We start from the raw sequence: 17,813 nt of genomic DNA, 5'->3' as shown, positions 1-17,813 counted from the left end.
CGTGGGGCTGAGGCCCAGGGAGAGGCAGGGGCCGATGGAGAGTCTCCGGTGACGAAAGGCTTTCTTACCTCCTTTGTCTATTCGCTGAGGGTGGATCTGCAGGAACTTCGTAGAGATATCTCCCAGGAGATGCGGGAGTTGCGGACTGATTACCTCCCTGGGGGAACGGCTGTCCAGCATGGAGGACAATGAGATCGCCAGAGGTGAGGAGGTCAAGCAGTTTCAACAGGAACTTCTCCGATTGCGTGAACAGCAGGAGCAACTGCAGATTGCGACCGAGGACTTGGAGAACCGGTCTCGAGCCATGATATACGCATTAGAGGGGTGCCACATGGGGCCGAGGGAGAGGATATTAGAGAGTTTGTCACTGCCTTGTTTCGCTCCCTCTTAGACTCTGAGGACACGCACAAGATTACGTTAGATCAGGTCCACAGGGTGGGCCCGGCGGGGGTGCGGGAGGACGCCCTCCGGATATTTTAGCATGCGTACACAACTTCCTGGCTAAAGAAGCTATTCTCCAGGGTGCCTGGAATTTACCTCGGATCCAGTTCCGTGGGCACAGTCTGCAGCTCTATCAGGACCTCTCCGTGCGGACGCTGCAGAGGCGCAGGGAGCTCAAACCCATCACGGATCCCCTTTGTGCCAACTCCATGCCCTACACATGGGGCCATCCTTTTAGACTTGTCTTCCGATGGGGAGATCAGATGAGACAGGTGAAGTCTCTGCAAGAGGCCCGCCGGGTTCTGGGTCTGGAGGAGTCGGAACAGCGGGCGGGGTCCCCTGGAGGGGGCCCTGTTGTGCGCCAGTCGGGTTGGCGGAGGAAAGAAAGGAAGCGGAGGCCGTTCCGCTGCTCGTCGAAGGAGCGGGCCCGGGAGAGACAAGCCGTCCTGACTAGTGTCACTGCCGGCACCTGCCCATAGATACTGCTTCTGGCTGCTAGTCAACGGGTGAGCCCGTGGACCGTCCTGCAGAACTGATGTGCACAGGACTTATACTGGGCCTGGGGGGCGGTGCTTCTGGATACTAGGAGTGGGCAACATGAACATTTCGGACCTTAGTCTGGAGCTATACCTCGCAATGGACCTTCTGTAAAGGACATGAACGTTTATTAATATGCACCTTTTGTGCTTTTTTGTCTAGTTCTACTTTACTTCCCCTGCTAGAATCTCAATCTCCCCTGAAACTCGCAATGGTACCCTGTGGTTGCCCTACCCGGGATGGTTCCCAAACCCGGCCCCACCGAGGAGGTCAGCTGTCATGACTGTTAGCTGTTTTCTCCGCGCCTGAATTTTAAGTGTATAAGCCTCAATGTCAGGGGTCTGAATAATCCTTCGAAGAGGCTAGCAGTCCTGTCCTTCTTAGAACGCTCGGGGTGCCATGTTTGTCTGTTACAAGAAACACATTTGATGGCTACTGATGTGTATCACATGCTCTCTAGATGGTTCCCCCTGCAGTACTGGTCTTCTGCTCTCACTAAGCATGGTGGGGTGGCGATTTTGTTTTCAAGGTCCTTCCCTGGGGAAGTCATTGCTAAGATTCATGAGGTTAAGGGCAGGTTCCTGGCTCTATGAGTCCATATGGACTCTTTTCATTTCACAACTGCAACCATATACGCGCCAAACACTCAACAAGAAAGTTTTATGAAACAGGCCTTGTCCCCGACACTCACGACCCCGGACGGGGCGCTGCTTGTGGGAGGGGATTTTAATATTGTCATGGACAATGATTTGGACAGATCAGGGCAGCGATATGGGCAGTCTGGGGCCCTGACATCGGCTGGGTTGCAGTGGCTGGCAGACTGTGATCTGGAGGATATTTGGCAGATAGCTCATCTGGGCCTTTTATTCAGCAGCCACGAAAACCTATGCACGCATAGATTATTTTCTAGCCTCCTCAGAGTTTCGCTCTAGGGTGCGGGAGACTTCAATAGGGCCAAGGGCTCTGGCGGATCACGCTCCTGTTTCTGTGATGGTTCACCTGGGTCTTGACCGTGCACAGGACCGAGTTGGCGCTTCCAAGACTCGATTTTGCAATCCCCTGATATGGTAGATGATGTGAGACAAGCGATTAGAGACTATCTTTCCCAGAATGATAATGGACTAACGAGCCTAGAGACCCTCTGGGAGGCGCTTAAAGTGGTCATACGGGGGGAGGTGACATATCCCTTTCGGCTAAAGAAAATAAGGCTCGCAGGGACCCGAGGGAGGTTCTGGAGAAGCGAGTGGCCGCCCTGGAGCGCTCTCATAAGCACACAGGAGCTCCCAGAGTCTGGAGAGAGTTAGAGAAGGTGCGCATGCAGTTGAAGAGGTTGGATTGGGACACAGCGGAATATGCGCTAGCGCGCCTGAAACACAAATACTACACAGGGGGCGATAAATGTGGGAAACTCCTGGCTCAGAAGCTAAGGGCTCAGAGGCATGCCTCTGCCATAAAGATGGTGCATTCCCCCACTCAGGGGGAGGCGCACACTGACACACAGATTGCAGAGGCCTTCTCTGAGTTTTACAGGGTGTTGCATGTGGAGGACACGACCATTGCTCTCGACCCCTCCTCCTATCTGTCTGACTGCGAAGTTACGCCACTCAGGGAGCAGGACACAGATTTCCTTGACCAGCCTATTCGGCTGGAGGAGGTAATTTCGGCCATCTTGCGTTTAAAGGTGGGGAGATTGCCTGGCCCGGATGGCTTCACTCCGCTTTTCTATAAAACCTTTTGTCCGGAGCTGGCCCCTGTGCTCGTCTGACTATTTAACTCTTTTACAGAAACCAAGTCCCTTGCCCCCAGTATGCTTGAAGCCCTTATTACAGTTATTCATAAACCCGGGAAGGCCCCGGAGGAGTGTGGATCATATCGCCCTATTTCGCTCCTAAACATAGATGCCAAGCTGTTCACAGGCATATTAGCGCAGCGCCTCAACCCTTATATGCCTGGGCTAATTGACCCAGACCAGGTGGGTTTTATACACCAGCGGCAATGCAGGGATAATACGAAACGGATTCTACACCTGATAGATAAAACGCATAGGTCCCATAGGGAAGCTCTCCTTCTCACTATTGACACGGAGAAAGCGTTTGATAGGGTGCACTGGCCCTATCTTTTCCGGGTGCTGGAGCGCTTTGGGGTTGGGCCGACACTCCTGACTTGGATCAAATGTGTCTATCATGCACCTAGTGCGTCAGTCCGCGTTAATGGAACGGTTTCTCTGCCGTTTCCGATAAGAAGAGGGACGAGGCAGGGGTGCCCGCTCTTCCCACTTCTGTTTGCTCTCTATATGGAGCCTCTGGCTCAAAGGCTTCGAGCTGACCCGCAAGTTACAGGCATCAAATTTGGGGGGGACTATCACCTGATCAGTCTCTACGCTGACGACGTGATCCTTGCGTTGGCAAAGCCTGTGACCTCACTTCCAGTGCTTGCAGATGCTTTACATGCATTTGGTACTTTCCCTTCTCCCATGATGCCGATATGTGCAAACCCAGAGTTTGCCCCTGGCCTACACTCGGAGGGTTTTTTAGCGCTTGCAGGCGAAAGGGTGTAAAAGAGTAGGGTGTCTATTCGACGTTGATGGTTTTGTCCCCTTTGACCAGCTGAGGGAGACCTATGACCTAACGGAAGCAGATAGAATGCCGTATTACCAGGTTCGTCACTGGGTACTGCAGCCAACAGTTAAACCCCTAGTGGCTAGAACACTTACATCATTTGAGAAATGGTTGGTAGGGAAGAAGGATGATAAGAGATTGATATCTGAAATCTTCATGCACCTCCTTAGGTCCATTCCACTCTCCAAGACGAAGGGGCAGAAACAATGGGAGAGGGAGATTGGGAGAGAGTTGACGGAGGAGTGGGAGGACATATATTTTAGGGTGCACCACACAGCTCACAACACACCGGGGCTGAAACGGCCTACAAGATAGCCACTTCCTGGTACTACACCCCGGTGAGGGTGCAGGGGTGGGACTATGCCAAATCTGAGCTCTGCTGGAGAGGGTGTGGTAATACGGGCACCCTCATTCATTTATTGTGGCACTGCCCGAAACTGCAAAGATATTGGAACAGCATTTTGGACGACATAGACAGGGTATTCTGCACAGAGATTCCGAGGCTCCGGACATATACTATATTGGGGTTGCCCAATCCTCTCACCTTTCCTCTCCGGTCTTTGAGAAGTCGACAGATCACTCTTGCCCTCAATGCGGCACATCAGGTGCTTCTTGGTCTCTGGGGCACGGATACGGTTCCGAGCTATACCTCGTGGCTTCATAAGCTCTGGTATATCTTAGCTATGGAGAAATTAACCTTGTCAGCCAATCAGAGAGCAGATGAAACTGCTGTCCTGTGGAGGCCGTATATTCAGATTCTATCAGCGGAATTCAACAAACTTATGTGTCCAGCATACTTACGAGTGCTGCGGTTGCTTAGAGATACCTGATTGGGGTGGAGGTAGTCAAGGAATGGGGTGGGCGATGAGATACAGCCCTGGCGGATGGTGGGGCGGGAACCCGGGGGGGCGAAGGGGAGGAATCTGGCTGGGTGTTGATGGGAGGAGTGGGGTTGCTCTATTTTGTTTTTCTCTGTTTTATATTCTCTTTTCTTTTCCGCTGGTTTCCTATTATATGATACCTGTTCTTGTTACTACTGTTTGAAGTAAGAGAGAGGCAAAGTTGCACTGAGTTCATGATATATCAATTCTCTTGCCTGGCACCCGTTTTTGGGGCCACAAATAGATGATGTTATTTGCTGCCGGCCGTGAAGGTTGTAGGCATAGAGCTGTGTAATGTGTTCTTACCTCTTAAATCAATAAACAGAGTTGATCTATAAAAGCGCGAATGAAACTGGGTCTGCAACAAAGTACATGAACCTTCACGCAGCTGGCATGAGGTCTCGGTGGGTGGACACTAACAGGGCTCCACACTGTGTTAGTGGCTAGGGGCAGTGTAGTGTTTAAGGAAGCACTGCAACTAGAGGCGGATCCTGACAGCAGTAGCTGGGAGCCTCCATGAGGGTGTGTAGGGTTGCTCTGCACGATACTAGCTTCTTCCACTTTTGAGGGTGGTGGGGGAGGAGAGAGCCCACCACATGATTAAGTTGAAGAAGTGAAGCAGCAGACGTTACAATAACAACTTGTTTCATTAATCCACTGTGGTACCGGAGATGCGCAGACCGCCGGGTTATATACACAAATTACCGTCTCAAGGTCCGAGTTGGAACCATTGGGTTAGTTAGAGCCATTATTTTGAGTTAGTGAAAAGGTTTGGGGAATGGCACGAATAGCAATAGTCTTGATTGAGTTGGAGCAAATGTGCTGATTTTGAGTGTTTTTATGGAGGTTGGAGAAACTCTCCTCATGCCACTGCCCTCAATCGTCCGGGTGCACTCACAACTGCTGTAGCTTCTGTTCCTGTGTATCCTCCAGGCGGAGACAGGCAGCCCCTGATCCCACCAGGGTCATGTTCGGTTGAGGCTTTCCTGGAGACTCCGGATCAGCCCACATGGGAGAAAGAGCTGTGGTCCACTCCACTTCCTTTCTGCCCGGTATCCCTCCGATGTACTCTACGGAGGGAGGAAAGCTGCCTTTTCCCACCTTCCCGCTGCCCAACTCCTACCAGAATTAGAGCAGTCCCCTGCCTCCTTGAGTCCAGCCAACCCCTATCCACTGTAGACCACGACAACTAGCTCCCACCCACCGCTAGGCTTGGTCCCCTACTGCCAGCTGGTCACTCATTCTCTTGAACTCCTTCCAGAGTCTGGTGCAGCCAACTAAGAAACAGCGCATTTCCCATTTATTGTTTTTTGTTCACTCTCTGCATCAAACATCATATATTAAATAAAAAGCATGCAGCCTCCAAAATAAAATAGTTAAACAAAATAAACAGTAATCTGAAACATGAAGGAAACAACTACATGTAGCAGGACCAAAATACTAGTTGGAGGGACAAATATAACCAATGCACCACAAAAAAGCAAGCATTTTCAAAAGGCACACAATAGAATGAATGAAAATTGATGGGCGTGCTCGAAGTCAACAGAGTAAATACAGCCTGTCTCGAAAGAGACTGAGCATGCACTGCCTAGGTGGGACCTAAAAAGGACAACCATCACTGTTGCCGCCTATTTGGGTCTTCTTCGTCATACCCCTTTTTATCATGCTTGGGATTCTGCTCCTGGTGTTGCTCTGATGACACTTGGCAATCTGATGCCTTGGGACATAAGAGGAAGCGCTATTCTTTATAGTTTGGGCCACTTGATATTCGTGTTTGCACGGCTGTGCCATTTTCCGTACTTGCCACATAAATCCATCAGTTTGATACAAATATCCATTGGACATTACAGGGTGCCCACATCTTCAAGGATACCAATTGACTGAGCACCGTTTAGGACCGGATATCAATGGAGCTTACCAAACACTACAAAAAGATTCATCTAGTTAGTATTTGTTCCTTTCAAATGTTTGTGCCCAGCTTTGATTTTTGCAGCCACAAAGGTTAGGCCCCCAGCCACTCTTTCTAAATGCAAGTTGATCCTTTTGGGCCGGGTATTGAAGTTCAAATTTCTATTGCAGAGAGATTTTTGCATCACTACAGAGGAAGAAATGGGAACAGAAGCAGAAAGCCTGCCAGTCTCCTCCCTAAAAGGAGGCATCTGGGACTAGTCTGTGCCCACAGATAGCCTTTCACATCAAACTAAATTTGTGTCAGGAGGATGAAATGAGCTACTTACCTGCAACATCACCTGCTCAGCATTAGTGTCTTCCATAGATTCCCAGGATTGAATCATTCCCTCTTGTCAGGCTGGGAATTCCAGGTGGTTTTAAAGTAGCAATAAACAGTATTAAAATGGCCATGTGCACAACAACAGTATTTGTTTATAAACACAACCGCCTCATTTAACCCTTGCGCTGCACAGTCGGCCTCTCCTCCTCCCATCCCCCCCCAAACAGTGCTAAGCCATTTTTTGGGGTAGTTCACACGTAGGCCCCCATAACTTTTTATCACATAAGATATCCTCACCAAATTTGCATCCTTTTTTTGTAACATCCTGGGGATTCTAGTGCTACCCAGGGTTTGTGGATTACCCTGGAGGGGACCAAGAAATTAGCCTAAATACAGCTAAATTGTTTTCTTTGGGAAAAAGGTACTGTTTTTTTCCCCCTGCAAATGGCACCAATGAAGGGTTTGCTGTGCTCAAATCAACATCTTCACAGCTTTCAGGAACAGGCAGGCTTGAATCAAAAAATCTAAATTTTCAACACAGTTTTGGCATTTTACTGGGACACTGGCCATTTTCCTATTTGTTGTAGTTTCAACCTTCTTCCAGTTAGTGGTAGAAATGGGTGTGAAACCAATGGAGAATCCTTGAAAGCTATAATTTCCGAAAAGTAGCCAAACTTTCAAATTCAGCAAGGGGTCATTTGCATAGATTCTTCAAGGTTTTCCTATAAAAAGTAACAGTTGAAAAAATATGGAAATTGAGTTGAAAAAAAAACAGCAATTTGTGTCTATGTTTTCATCTGTAACTTCTTCTAACTATGGCAGATTTTTGAAAGCAATATACTGTCACATCCACTGGACCCTTCTGGTTGCATAGAGCATGTAGGTTCAAGAACATTTTGTACCCAAAGCCAATAATCAAGCTGCACCTTACAATGGTTTTTCATTGTGTACCGGGTATACAGTAATTCATTTGGTAACATATAAAGAGTGAAAAATATACATATTTCCGAAATGGGCACAAGAAATGGAGTTTAGAAGCAGTGGTTATTTGCACATTTCTGTATTGGGGGTACCCGTACTAGCATGAGAATTAAAGGGCATGTATATAAACAACTTCTTTCTTACACACTGTCTTACATTTCGAAGGCACAAATGCAAAGAAACACAATTAGTAATAACACTTGTTCTACCTCACTTTACTGGGTAGCCCTAGTGCCCACAACAGGAAACAGCCAAAAACGCAACGTGGACACAGCACATTCTTCCACTAAAAATTGACCCTTTTTTGCAATGTGCCTAGCTGATGATTTGGGGCTCTAGCTCAGCCATCACTGTAGGACAACCTAGCATACCTGTACATTTTTGAACATTAGACACCCAGGGGAATCCAGGATGGGGAGACGTGTGTGGCTCTGACCAGGTTCAGTTACCTAGACTCCCTTGCAAACCTCAAAATGTGTCTAAAAAAACACATTTACCTCACATTTCTGTGAAGGAAAGTTCTAGAGTCTGAGGGGAGCCACAAACTTCCTTCCGCCCAGCATTTCCTCAATTCTCCTGATAAAAATGGTGCCTCACTTGTGTGGGTAGGCCTAATGTCTACAAAACATCCCAAAACGCAATGTGGACACATCACATTTTTCCACCCAAAACTGACCCTTATTTTACAATGTGCCTAGCTGTGGATTTTGGGTCCTAGCTCAGCTGGCACCTGGGGAAATCCAGCAGGCCTGTACATTTTTAAAAACTAGACAGCCAGGGGAATCCAGGATGGGGTGACTTGTGTGGCTATCACTGGGTTCTAGTACCGAGAATCCCTTGCAAACCTCAAGATTTGTCTAATAAAAAACACATTTTTCTCAAATGTCTGTAATGAAAAGTTCTGGAATCTGAGGAGAGCCACAAATTTCCTACCACCCAGCTTTTTCCTCGGTCTCCTGATGAAAATGATACCTCAGCTTGTGTAGCTGGGCCAAGTGCCTGCGACTGGGAAGGGCCAAAAACGTGTAAAAATTGAGGGGGAACCAAAGCAGGTCCAAAAGGGCAGGCTTTGTTTTCCATACGTTTTTAGGTTGACTCTGTGTTGGGCAGAGTTTCTATCAGTACAGAAGGATCAATGCTGGGTAGTAGGATATTTGTGGATTCCTGTGGATTACGTAAGTTAAATGGAAACAGAAAAAAATAAGTAATCCCTGGTGCCTAGTAAGTCCTCCCCTCCTCCCCCAGTAAGCAGACTGGGGGTAATAACCCCCATCTGCCCCCCAGAGGAGGGGGATTAAAGTCTGTGCCTACTTTTGGGGGTAGGGTGGGGGCATTGTCTTGCTCTTTCTGGGCAGCCCCCACCCCTGTTGTATAAAAAAACAAAACATCCTGGTGTCTAGTGGGCTTTCTGCTCCTCCCCTGGGGGGCAGATTGGTGGTAGTAACCTCTGTCTGCCCCCCATGGGAGGCAGAAAGACTATACCTGTTTTGGCGGATGGGAGAGGGCACTATCCTTGCCCATTTTGGGCACCCCCACCCTTTCCTAAATATAAAAAAAATGTCCCTGGTGGCTAGTGGACTTTCTGCCTCCCTCCTGCCCCCGGGAGGGTACAGATTAAAGGTTATTGGCCCCATCTGCCTAACGAGGGCAGAAAGACTGTATTATTAACAAAAATTAAGGGGGAGCAGGGCCCTTGCCCAAGAGGCTGCTCCCCCTCCCTGGTGGCCTAGTGGAGTGGATCCCTGCTTGGGGGATCGCCCTCTTGAGGCAATCCCCAAGCACGGATCCACTAGGGGAAGGTACTTTTGGAATGGGGAGATTCTCTATTTTCCAACAGTACTTCTCCATTTGAAATCTGTGCTCAGGGGGCTGAATTATGCCCCTGAGCACTAAAGAAAATGAAAGCAAATGAGCCAATCGGCTCATTTTACTTTCATTTCCCCTGTAGTGATGACAGAGCGCATGGCGCATCAATCATCATTTTAGGGTGGGTATATTTTTAGCCTTGGTTGCTGGGAAGCTCTTCCCCAGCAACCAAGGCTAAAAATATCCAAAGTAAATCACACTGGTTCCCACACCCAAGGAATTTCAAGTGGCATGTGCGTGGATGGCCTGGAGCCGTCCAACGCACATGAGCACTGCAGCGTCGGATAGCTCCCGGCCGTCCGACACACAGAGCGGGCTCAACAACCCAATCTTCAGTCCACGAGGTTTGAAGTTTTGCACTCTCTAACCTACCACCCCACCTCAGAGGCCACCATAGTTCAGATTATATAGTGCAAATGAGAAGCACAGTGATCCTCTGATCAGGAAGTTGGGTGTGCCACATGTGAATCTATGATAGGTAGGTAGGCTGAAGAACTGAAACTACACATTAGTAACTAATTTCTTCTCCAGCACTGGATCTTTAAAGGGTAGAAAATAGGCTGACCTTTAATGAAACAGTTTGAAGCTAGTTATGGTTGCAGCAGCTGAAACGTTAGCTGCTGCAACCAAAACTAGCTGTTAGTACTTGGTGAAAGTGTGCCTGTTTTTCTACTTAGCTGAGTGGCAGATGCCTGGGGCTCCCTTATAGAACACAGCTGCCACTGATATGTTTCTCGTGGAATTCGAATGTGTTAGAAGGTTATGCAGGCTGACAGCCAGCCACTTGGATGACCAAAAGATACAAATACCTAGTCAGGACTATGCATGTTCTTTATTGTATCCATGTAAAACTTGATGAACCTGCGAGCATCAATTGAATATAAGGTTCTTTACACTAATGTAGGTGCATCTGGAGAAAGGATGACAGGTTTATTCAATGAAAATCTAAAGACACCCTTAGCATGAATGTTAGGTTGGTGCAGAAGGTGGCCGTCTCTCGTTGAATGCAAGAGCGGCTCAATAGTGAAAGCTTGAAGCTCCCCATGTTTCCAGAAGTCAATGAAAGTGTAAGCGTGGTTTTCGGATGGGTTTGAAGGGTGAGAGCATCAGATGAATAAGTATTGTTTAGCTCCAATGATGCCAGCGGCAGCTGGAATGGGGAAAAAGGTCTGAATAATCCTTTTTTATAAAGCGTTCAATGATCCTTTGAAAGAAAATGGAAGGGGTGTCATTCAACTGTGTGAATCTAAATATAATTTCTAACTGGACTCTAACCAATGTGTATTTAATACTGTTACTGACTAGTTGAAGCACATACAGCAAGATCTGGCATGGTTGAATAGGGATGTGATTCACACCTGTAGACTTGCCCCGTGTGCAAAACCATTTCTGCTTACTGTTTTAGGTCTTAGTGGCAGCCGTGTCACATGCCTGTGCCAGTATCATCTTGCAGGCTCCAGAAACGCCAAAATGCCCAAACTGTAGGTGATCAGAAGCCAAGCTGTCAGACTCAGCAACTTCAGACTGTGGTTCAGGTCCTGACCATCACATCTGTTGAGAAGCTTGAGGTATTCAGCTGAAACGATGGGTATCAGGACATATGTATCCGGTCAGGGTAGCACAACTGAGACAGCCATGCCGAGGCAATCATTACTAGCAAACATGACTCCGTCTCGGTCTTTCTAAGCGCTCTGGCAACAAGGGGAAACAGCAGAGACGAGCGGGTGAAGACATTCAATCACATCATCCCGAACACATTGTTCCTGAAACATACTAACAACTCTAGGTTGGGATGGTCCCTTTTACTAAAGTTGTGATACAGCTGATCTTGATGGTGTTTCCTCTATTCTCAGTATGGCAGAAAGTGGCCAAGTGCATCCACATGCTCGTTCTGGACCCCTGGCCTGTGCTCTATTTAGTTTGAGATGACCCAGTCCCATAGCAACAGAGATTTCTCTGAAGGACTGAATACCGGTTATAATATATTTTCAAATTATGGCCCGCAATCTGCAATTGAAAGCACCGAAGGCCCAATCTGATGATCAGCAGCTCTAAAATGTTTATGTAAAGTAATTTCTCCTGTTTCAAACAGAGACCTCTTATAGATTGCACCTGCATGAGAACTCCCAATCTACTACAGAAGTGTCTGCTATGATGATTTTGTCCATTGTAGGTTGGAGGTGGAGCCAGGTGTTGAGGTTTACTGGAATCTCCATCATAGCAGAGCTTGCTTGAGGTGTTCAGATACTGTGGGTGTGTTGGCACCTTTCAGCAGCAACTGTGTGTAGAGCTTGGTATTTTAGCTAGTAATGGGTACAGTGGTGGCATTGTTGATATGGTCACTGTTTATGGTGTCCTCAGCATCAGTGCTCTGTGCAGTCAACAAAGTCCTTGTCTATGAGGGTCTGGCTGTCAGTGGTGCAGTTACTGACAAAAAGGTCAGAGCCTTTGCCAGCTATTAAGTCCTCAATGATGATGTCTTTGGACCATTGCCTGTGGGATTTCTTCGTAGACCACAGAAGACTTCCCGGTGATGACTGTTTTTGGCTGGAAACCGATAAGGTACTCATCCTAACTGGGTTTTTGCACCATCTCATATGTAAGTGCTTTGGGGGTCTTCTGTGATACCTTTTCTGAGGAAAACTTTTGATTTTCCAATCGGTGAAGGCTGGAAAGGGTGCTCCTTTTGAGAACTCCTCCTGCATACTTTTGTGCATCGCCTTCGTAGAAGAGCTCAGCTGGACACTGCATGGAATAATTCCCTGACAAGAGGGCATTCCATTTCATTGTGGAACCTCCTCTTCTCCAGAAGATATAAGGTCAGCCTCCTTTCTCTGTCCTTTAAGATTTTGGAAGGACATGTCTTACAAATGTTGCAGCATGAGGCCTACTGGTTTGGATAAAGGTATTAAGTGCATTGTAAGTGTTGAACACTTTCAATGAACTTAATAAACCTGAATAGACATTTCTTTGGTTACAGGCTGAACAGCCTTTGAATAGAAATCCCTTCTACTTGTGTGCCATGGAGCTAGTCGAAAGTGTCCCCCCTGAAGAGATAATGTCCCCCAGAAACAACTCACTGTTTAGTTAGCCTTAAGCTATGGCTGGCTGTAGACAAGGAAAGGTGAAGAGGGTGAGCATCTAGTGAAATTGTTTTTTAGAAGGTGCAGAGCTATTTCCAAAGGTTTGTGTGGTAGACGTCTGAGCTACGGTGACCCCCCTGGGGAATAGAGAGCTCAGCACTTGCATCTCATTGGCTGAACTGAGTTGTTTCAACTGAGCTGTTGATCCACTAAAACACTGTTTTGGGCCTGCAACACTGTTAACTGCTATTTCAAAAGTACAGTAGACTTTCAGTCTTGGGAGACAGTGAAGGGTTCAAGCATGTGAATCTATACAAGATCCTATGCTGGAGAAAACGACACTGGCGTAATGCCGCAGTTCTAATAACCTGGCAACCCAATCCAACAGAAACGATGTTGGAATACGCACTTCCCTGAATGCACTAACCATACAAATAATGTCTATGCCAGTCAGCAGAAGGTCAAGGGAAATGGGACAAGAGAGAGGGAAACAGACACAATGATTATCTTCAACGAACCTGTTCTTACCTGTTTTGTGGAGATATCTACAACGAACAATAATTATGTTAGTATTTGGTCAATGATATTATAGTTCACCGCTTGATCTGATAATGTATCTGTTATACTTTCTGGCAATCTCAGTATAACCCACTGTGTTTGCTGGTGACTATAACTTAAAGATAAATACAAATAACCTTTGTAACTACAGTATGAACTAAACTGAACTGCAAAGCACATTTTTACAACTTTCTTCAGAAAGTTAGAAATCATGTATGTGAGCAAGTGATTTTTAGTACACATAGTTTATCATCTGTAGCATAATTCTCACTAGAATTTAGCTTTAACTTCTGTCAATGTACATTCACTTCCTCACCACTGGCAATATCTTAATAACATAGCTGACTCAAGTGAAATATACAAAGACTGTACACTGTAGGGATTTTACTCGTTCCTCCCATGAGTATGTGAAATAAAGTCCATAATCCTACAAAGGATAACTGGTGTATAGAGTCTGTAACCCTTAAAAAAATGACTCCGATTCTAAAGTGCAAATCAAAGTCTAAATCATTGTCTAATGTTTATCAATACTGCTTCTCAGGATACAAGGTACATGACAACTCTCAATGAAAGTGCAGTGAAATCCAATCTTCAGGCACCAAGATTACGGCTGCACAAGAAACTTCTACTTGGTGGATCTAAAATGGTCACCATCATTTCAAGTCTTGATAGAGTCATTTGGAGCACAAAATAATTTGTATTGATTCTAGGTGCATGTTGTGTGGTGCAAGCATCACAGCTGCAAAGCCTCGCTAAACCACTGCCAACTCTACAGCGGAAGAGACTGGAGCAACACTGAAACTTGGAGGACAGTGGCTCTGAGCCTATCCAGCATAATCGGGTAGGGGTGGGCCACAGAGCGAGACACATGACCTATATATGCTTTTTCTGTAAAAGAAAAAAAAAAAGGGGGGGGGGGAAAGAATGTGATCGCTTTTCAGGAATCTTTTAGGTAACCTTTCTCCAACTCCTGTTACTTTTGGGTCTACCTGACAACAGGTACCGGTACATGCATTGGTGTCACGGTACCACATACAGTGGCAAAGGAGGTCCAGCACTGTTATCTGATGGTTAAAATGGTGACAGATCTTAAGTTAAAGTTTTTTGGGGTCGAATCTTTAAAAAAAAAAAAAAAAAAAAAAAGCAACAAATCTCAAAAGGCGTCGTACTGCAGTCAGCGTGCTGTCAATGTAATCATGAGTCGTATGGGATCTCCCTATGGTCAACCCACAAAAATAAAAAATAAATAAAAATGTTATTTACCCTGTAACAACTGTTTGTAGGTTGTAGTGCTCATGATTTGCACACTCCTGCCATCTAGTGATGGGTGCGGATGACTGCAAGTTGTGTTTCTTCAACGTTTTGAACCACAAGAAACCTAGTGGTTCCTCAGTTAGCACACAATGCACCAAGGAAAAGACTCCGCCTCAGATTGTTTTTCCCCCAGGCAAGACAGTAAAGTTAATGGAGTGCAGTATAGTAAGAGGAAAAAAAATATTTGCTGAGTTTTGGGAAGGTACTATAAATGAAATAATATTGGATTTTCGCTCACTCCTGGGTACTACAAGCTATGAATAGCTAGTTACATGGTAAGTTACGTTTCTATTCGTAGCATGCGTTGCTGTAAATATACATGTTTTCCATAGATTGTAAAGCAGTACCTCCTTTAAGTGGTGGTTAGAGACGTGAACATGCAGATGTCTGGAACCGAGTTACTAAAAATGGTCAAGTAAAGTCTCTTGACAGGCTTGTATGTCCACACAGTAGTTTAATCAATGTATGTGGTGACCATGTAACACCTTTACAGATGTCTGCCACTGGAATATTTCCTAAGAAGGCCATGGAAAGAAAGTGGAATGTGCTCTAGGCACTACATGTAATGTATGCTTAGATTTAGCTTAACAAGTTTGAATACTCCTATCAATCTAGCAATATCACTTTTTTCATAGAATTATCTTTGTGAGGTTTTGAGTACTGTTAGAGTTGTTTTGTCGTGTTTATAGATTTCGTCCTATTACTATAATACATTAGTGCTCTCTTGACAAAGTTTGTACAAAGCCGTTTTAGAGACAGTCTCTTGGTGTAGGAAGAAAATGGGCAACTCGATGTTCTTGTTCACCTAAAAAGGAGACATGACTTTTGGGGGAAAAAAAACAGTTTTGTTTGTGAACCCACTCAATCCTTGAATGAAAGTTTCCTCCACAAATCTTGCAACTCACTGACTCTTCCGATAGAGGTGATAGCAACAAAGAAGGCCTCCTTCCAGGATAGGAATTGCATTTCATAAGATTGTAGCAGTCAAGTCGCTGAAATGTGCGCCCTATCCCATGAGCGAGACATCCTTGGTAAAGGTCACCTGAAGTATAGAGTTAATAAAAGCTCTGCCCAGCAACAAGTTCTTATTCTTCCACCACTGGAGAGTGAGCTAGGTCTTGGGCTGAACCAACACTAGATATTCCCACTGATCCTCCCATTTGTTCCTATTGTCACGGTAAGCATTCTTACATTGGGCCCAAGTGCAGCACTATTGCAAGACATGAAGCCATCAACCTCAACATTTTTATTACCATCTTTATTGTAATCGTATGTGATGTCTGAAAAAGGGACAGCAGCCATTGAAATACCATCACCTTCTCTTGGTTTGGGTAGGGTACGATTTCCCCATGACATTCATGACAGGACTCCCCGACGATGCTCAAGATGCACCCCTACTTGCACGTTATAGTAAGGATATGAAAGTATGAGTCTTGGAGATCGAGCGTCACCACCTGATCCTGTGTGCACAGCAGTGGAATGCCATCCTTCAGGGTGGTCACTAGAAGTGCTCTAGCAGGATGGACTGGTTCAGAAGCAAGAGGTCGAAGATATGCTGCACATCTCCATTCTTTTTGGGTATCAAGAACTATAGAGTACACTCCGTAGCACTACTGGTGAGGAGGCACCAGCTCACTCAATGGCGAGGAGTGCTTGTACTTCTTCCTGTAACCGTTGGAAATGGTCATGACTAATTACATGGCCACAAGGTGGTCTATTTGGTGGTGTGGAACTCATGGCAGTACCCCTGCAGTAGGGTCATATCCTCCAGGAGTGGAAGAAGGAACCTCAACCTTCTCCCAGCGGGTGAAGAGTGTGATGAGGAGGAATAGAGGGTTTGTCCCTGTTTGGAAGTTAAAGTGCCCCTGCTGGAGCCACCTCTACCCATGCCTCCAGCGTTGCCACTTCAGCCAGGTCTCTCAGAAAATGTTGGCACCGGTGTGTCCTGAAAGGACTGCTGGCGCTCTTAGCCCTACCTGTGGGTAAGAGCTGATGACTTGGGTCCCTCTCGTCTGCGGAAAATGGACCTGAGTGTTTGGGTCGTTAGCACGTAAATACCCTTGGTGGTATCAGTGTTCTTGAATTTCTCGAGCATCGATCTGGGGGCCAAACAGATGCTCCCCGTTAAATGGACAGGGATGAGATGCAATTGTACACCAAGCCTAAAGCCAAAGACTCAGTTTCAGCAAGACTGGCCTCCCAAAAGGCAGTGCCACCGAGTCTAGGGTACTCCTTATGTGTGTTGGAAAGGACCATCCATCCCCTCTTGTGATAGGCTTCAGGAAAATGCCAACTCCTCCATTTCCTCTCAGTGATGGCAATGAGACATGGAGAGCTGTCCAATCAAACAGACAATCCTTCACTGGGTGGCTGCCCCAGAGCCACCTCTTTACCAGCCCCATCAATCATCTAGCTCTCCGTGTATAGAGGAGGAACATCTGATGGCTGCGCTGAGGCACTTTTCCAGGCCTAATGTACCACTAAAGAGTCTGGTGCAAGATGCCCTCTTAATGTAGACAGTCATCTGGATCCATCTTCTCTTTGGCCTGTGATATGACCACTCAACCCTTAACTAGGTCTTTAGCTTTCTGTGGAACACATTACCATGCCTCTCAGTATCGGTACGTGCTGAACAGATCTCGCGATTCTAGAGAGGTTTTACTCCAACAAATTGTTCTCCTCTATGATGTGCAATTTTACGCTGTGATTCTGTTCTAGCTACTGTACAATTGCTGGAAGGCAGTGATGTGATCTGGGGTGAGTTTTAATAGGGTAAGGATCAAGGTTTGGACCACCACGAACATCTGTGGGATCATCCCCGGTTTAACAAAGGCATGGTAGGTTATCATGGGGGTTTAAGGGCTCCCTTGGTCTGAGTCAGAGTGGTATGATTTGGATGAGAACTGTGGTGGCAGTATGAGAAGCTGAGGCATAACTAGTGGTGTATGAGGTAGAGGAGGTGGTGTTGATGAGCAAGGCCTAGGTGTAAGAGTCTGCAGTGGTTGGATGGTGTCCCCAACGTACTTAGTGGGATCAGTAAGGGCGGTAGCTCCTTTGCTATTTGTTCTACAGAGGTGAGCCTTGTCTCCTTGGGAACCTGAGGAGTGTGGAGTTAGTTATGTTGTTCCTGTGGGGAGGGGGTGGGGGTAGAAAATCTCCTGCTACCTGACACCGGGTACTCCAGAGAGCTATCAAGCAAGTGGGACCTCTGCTCAGATCTCAGTGTTGAGGTCTGTTTTTAGGCAGAATGTGGTCTAAGTGACTAAGGCGACTTCAAAGCCGATTGACACTGAAGCGGATTTCA

The sequence above is a fragment of the Pleurodeles waltl genome, chromosome 6, assembly GCF_031143425.1.
Source record: "Pleurodeles waltl isolate 20211129_DDA chromosome 6, aPleWal1.hap1.20221129, whole genome shotgun sequence".
NCBI classification, from domain to species: domain Eukaryota; kingdom Metazoa; phylum Chordata; class Amphibia; order Caudata; family Salamandridae; genus Pleurodeles; species Pleurodeles waltl.
This window is presented reverse-complemented; position numbering follows the sequence as displayed.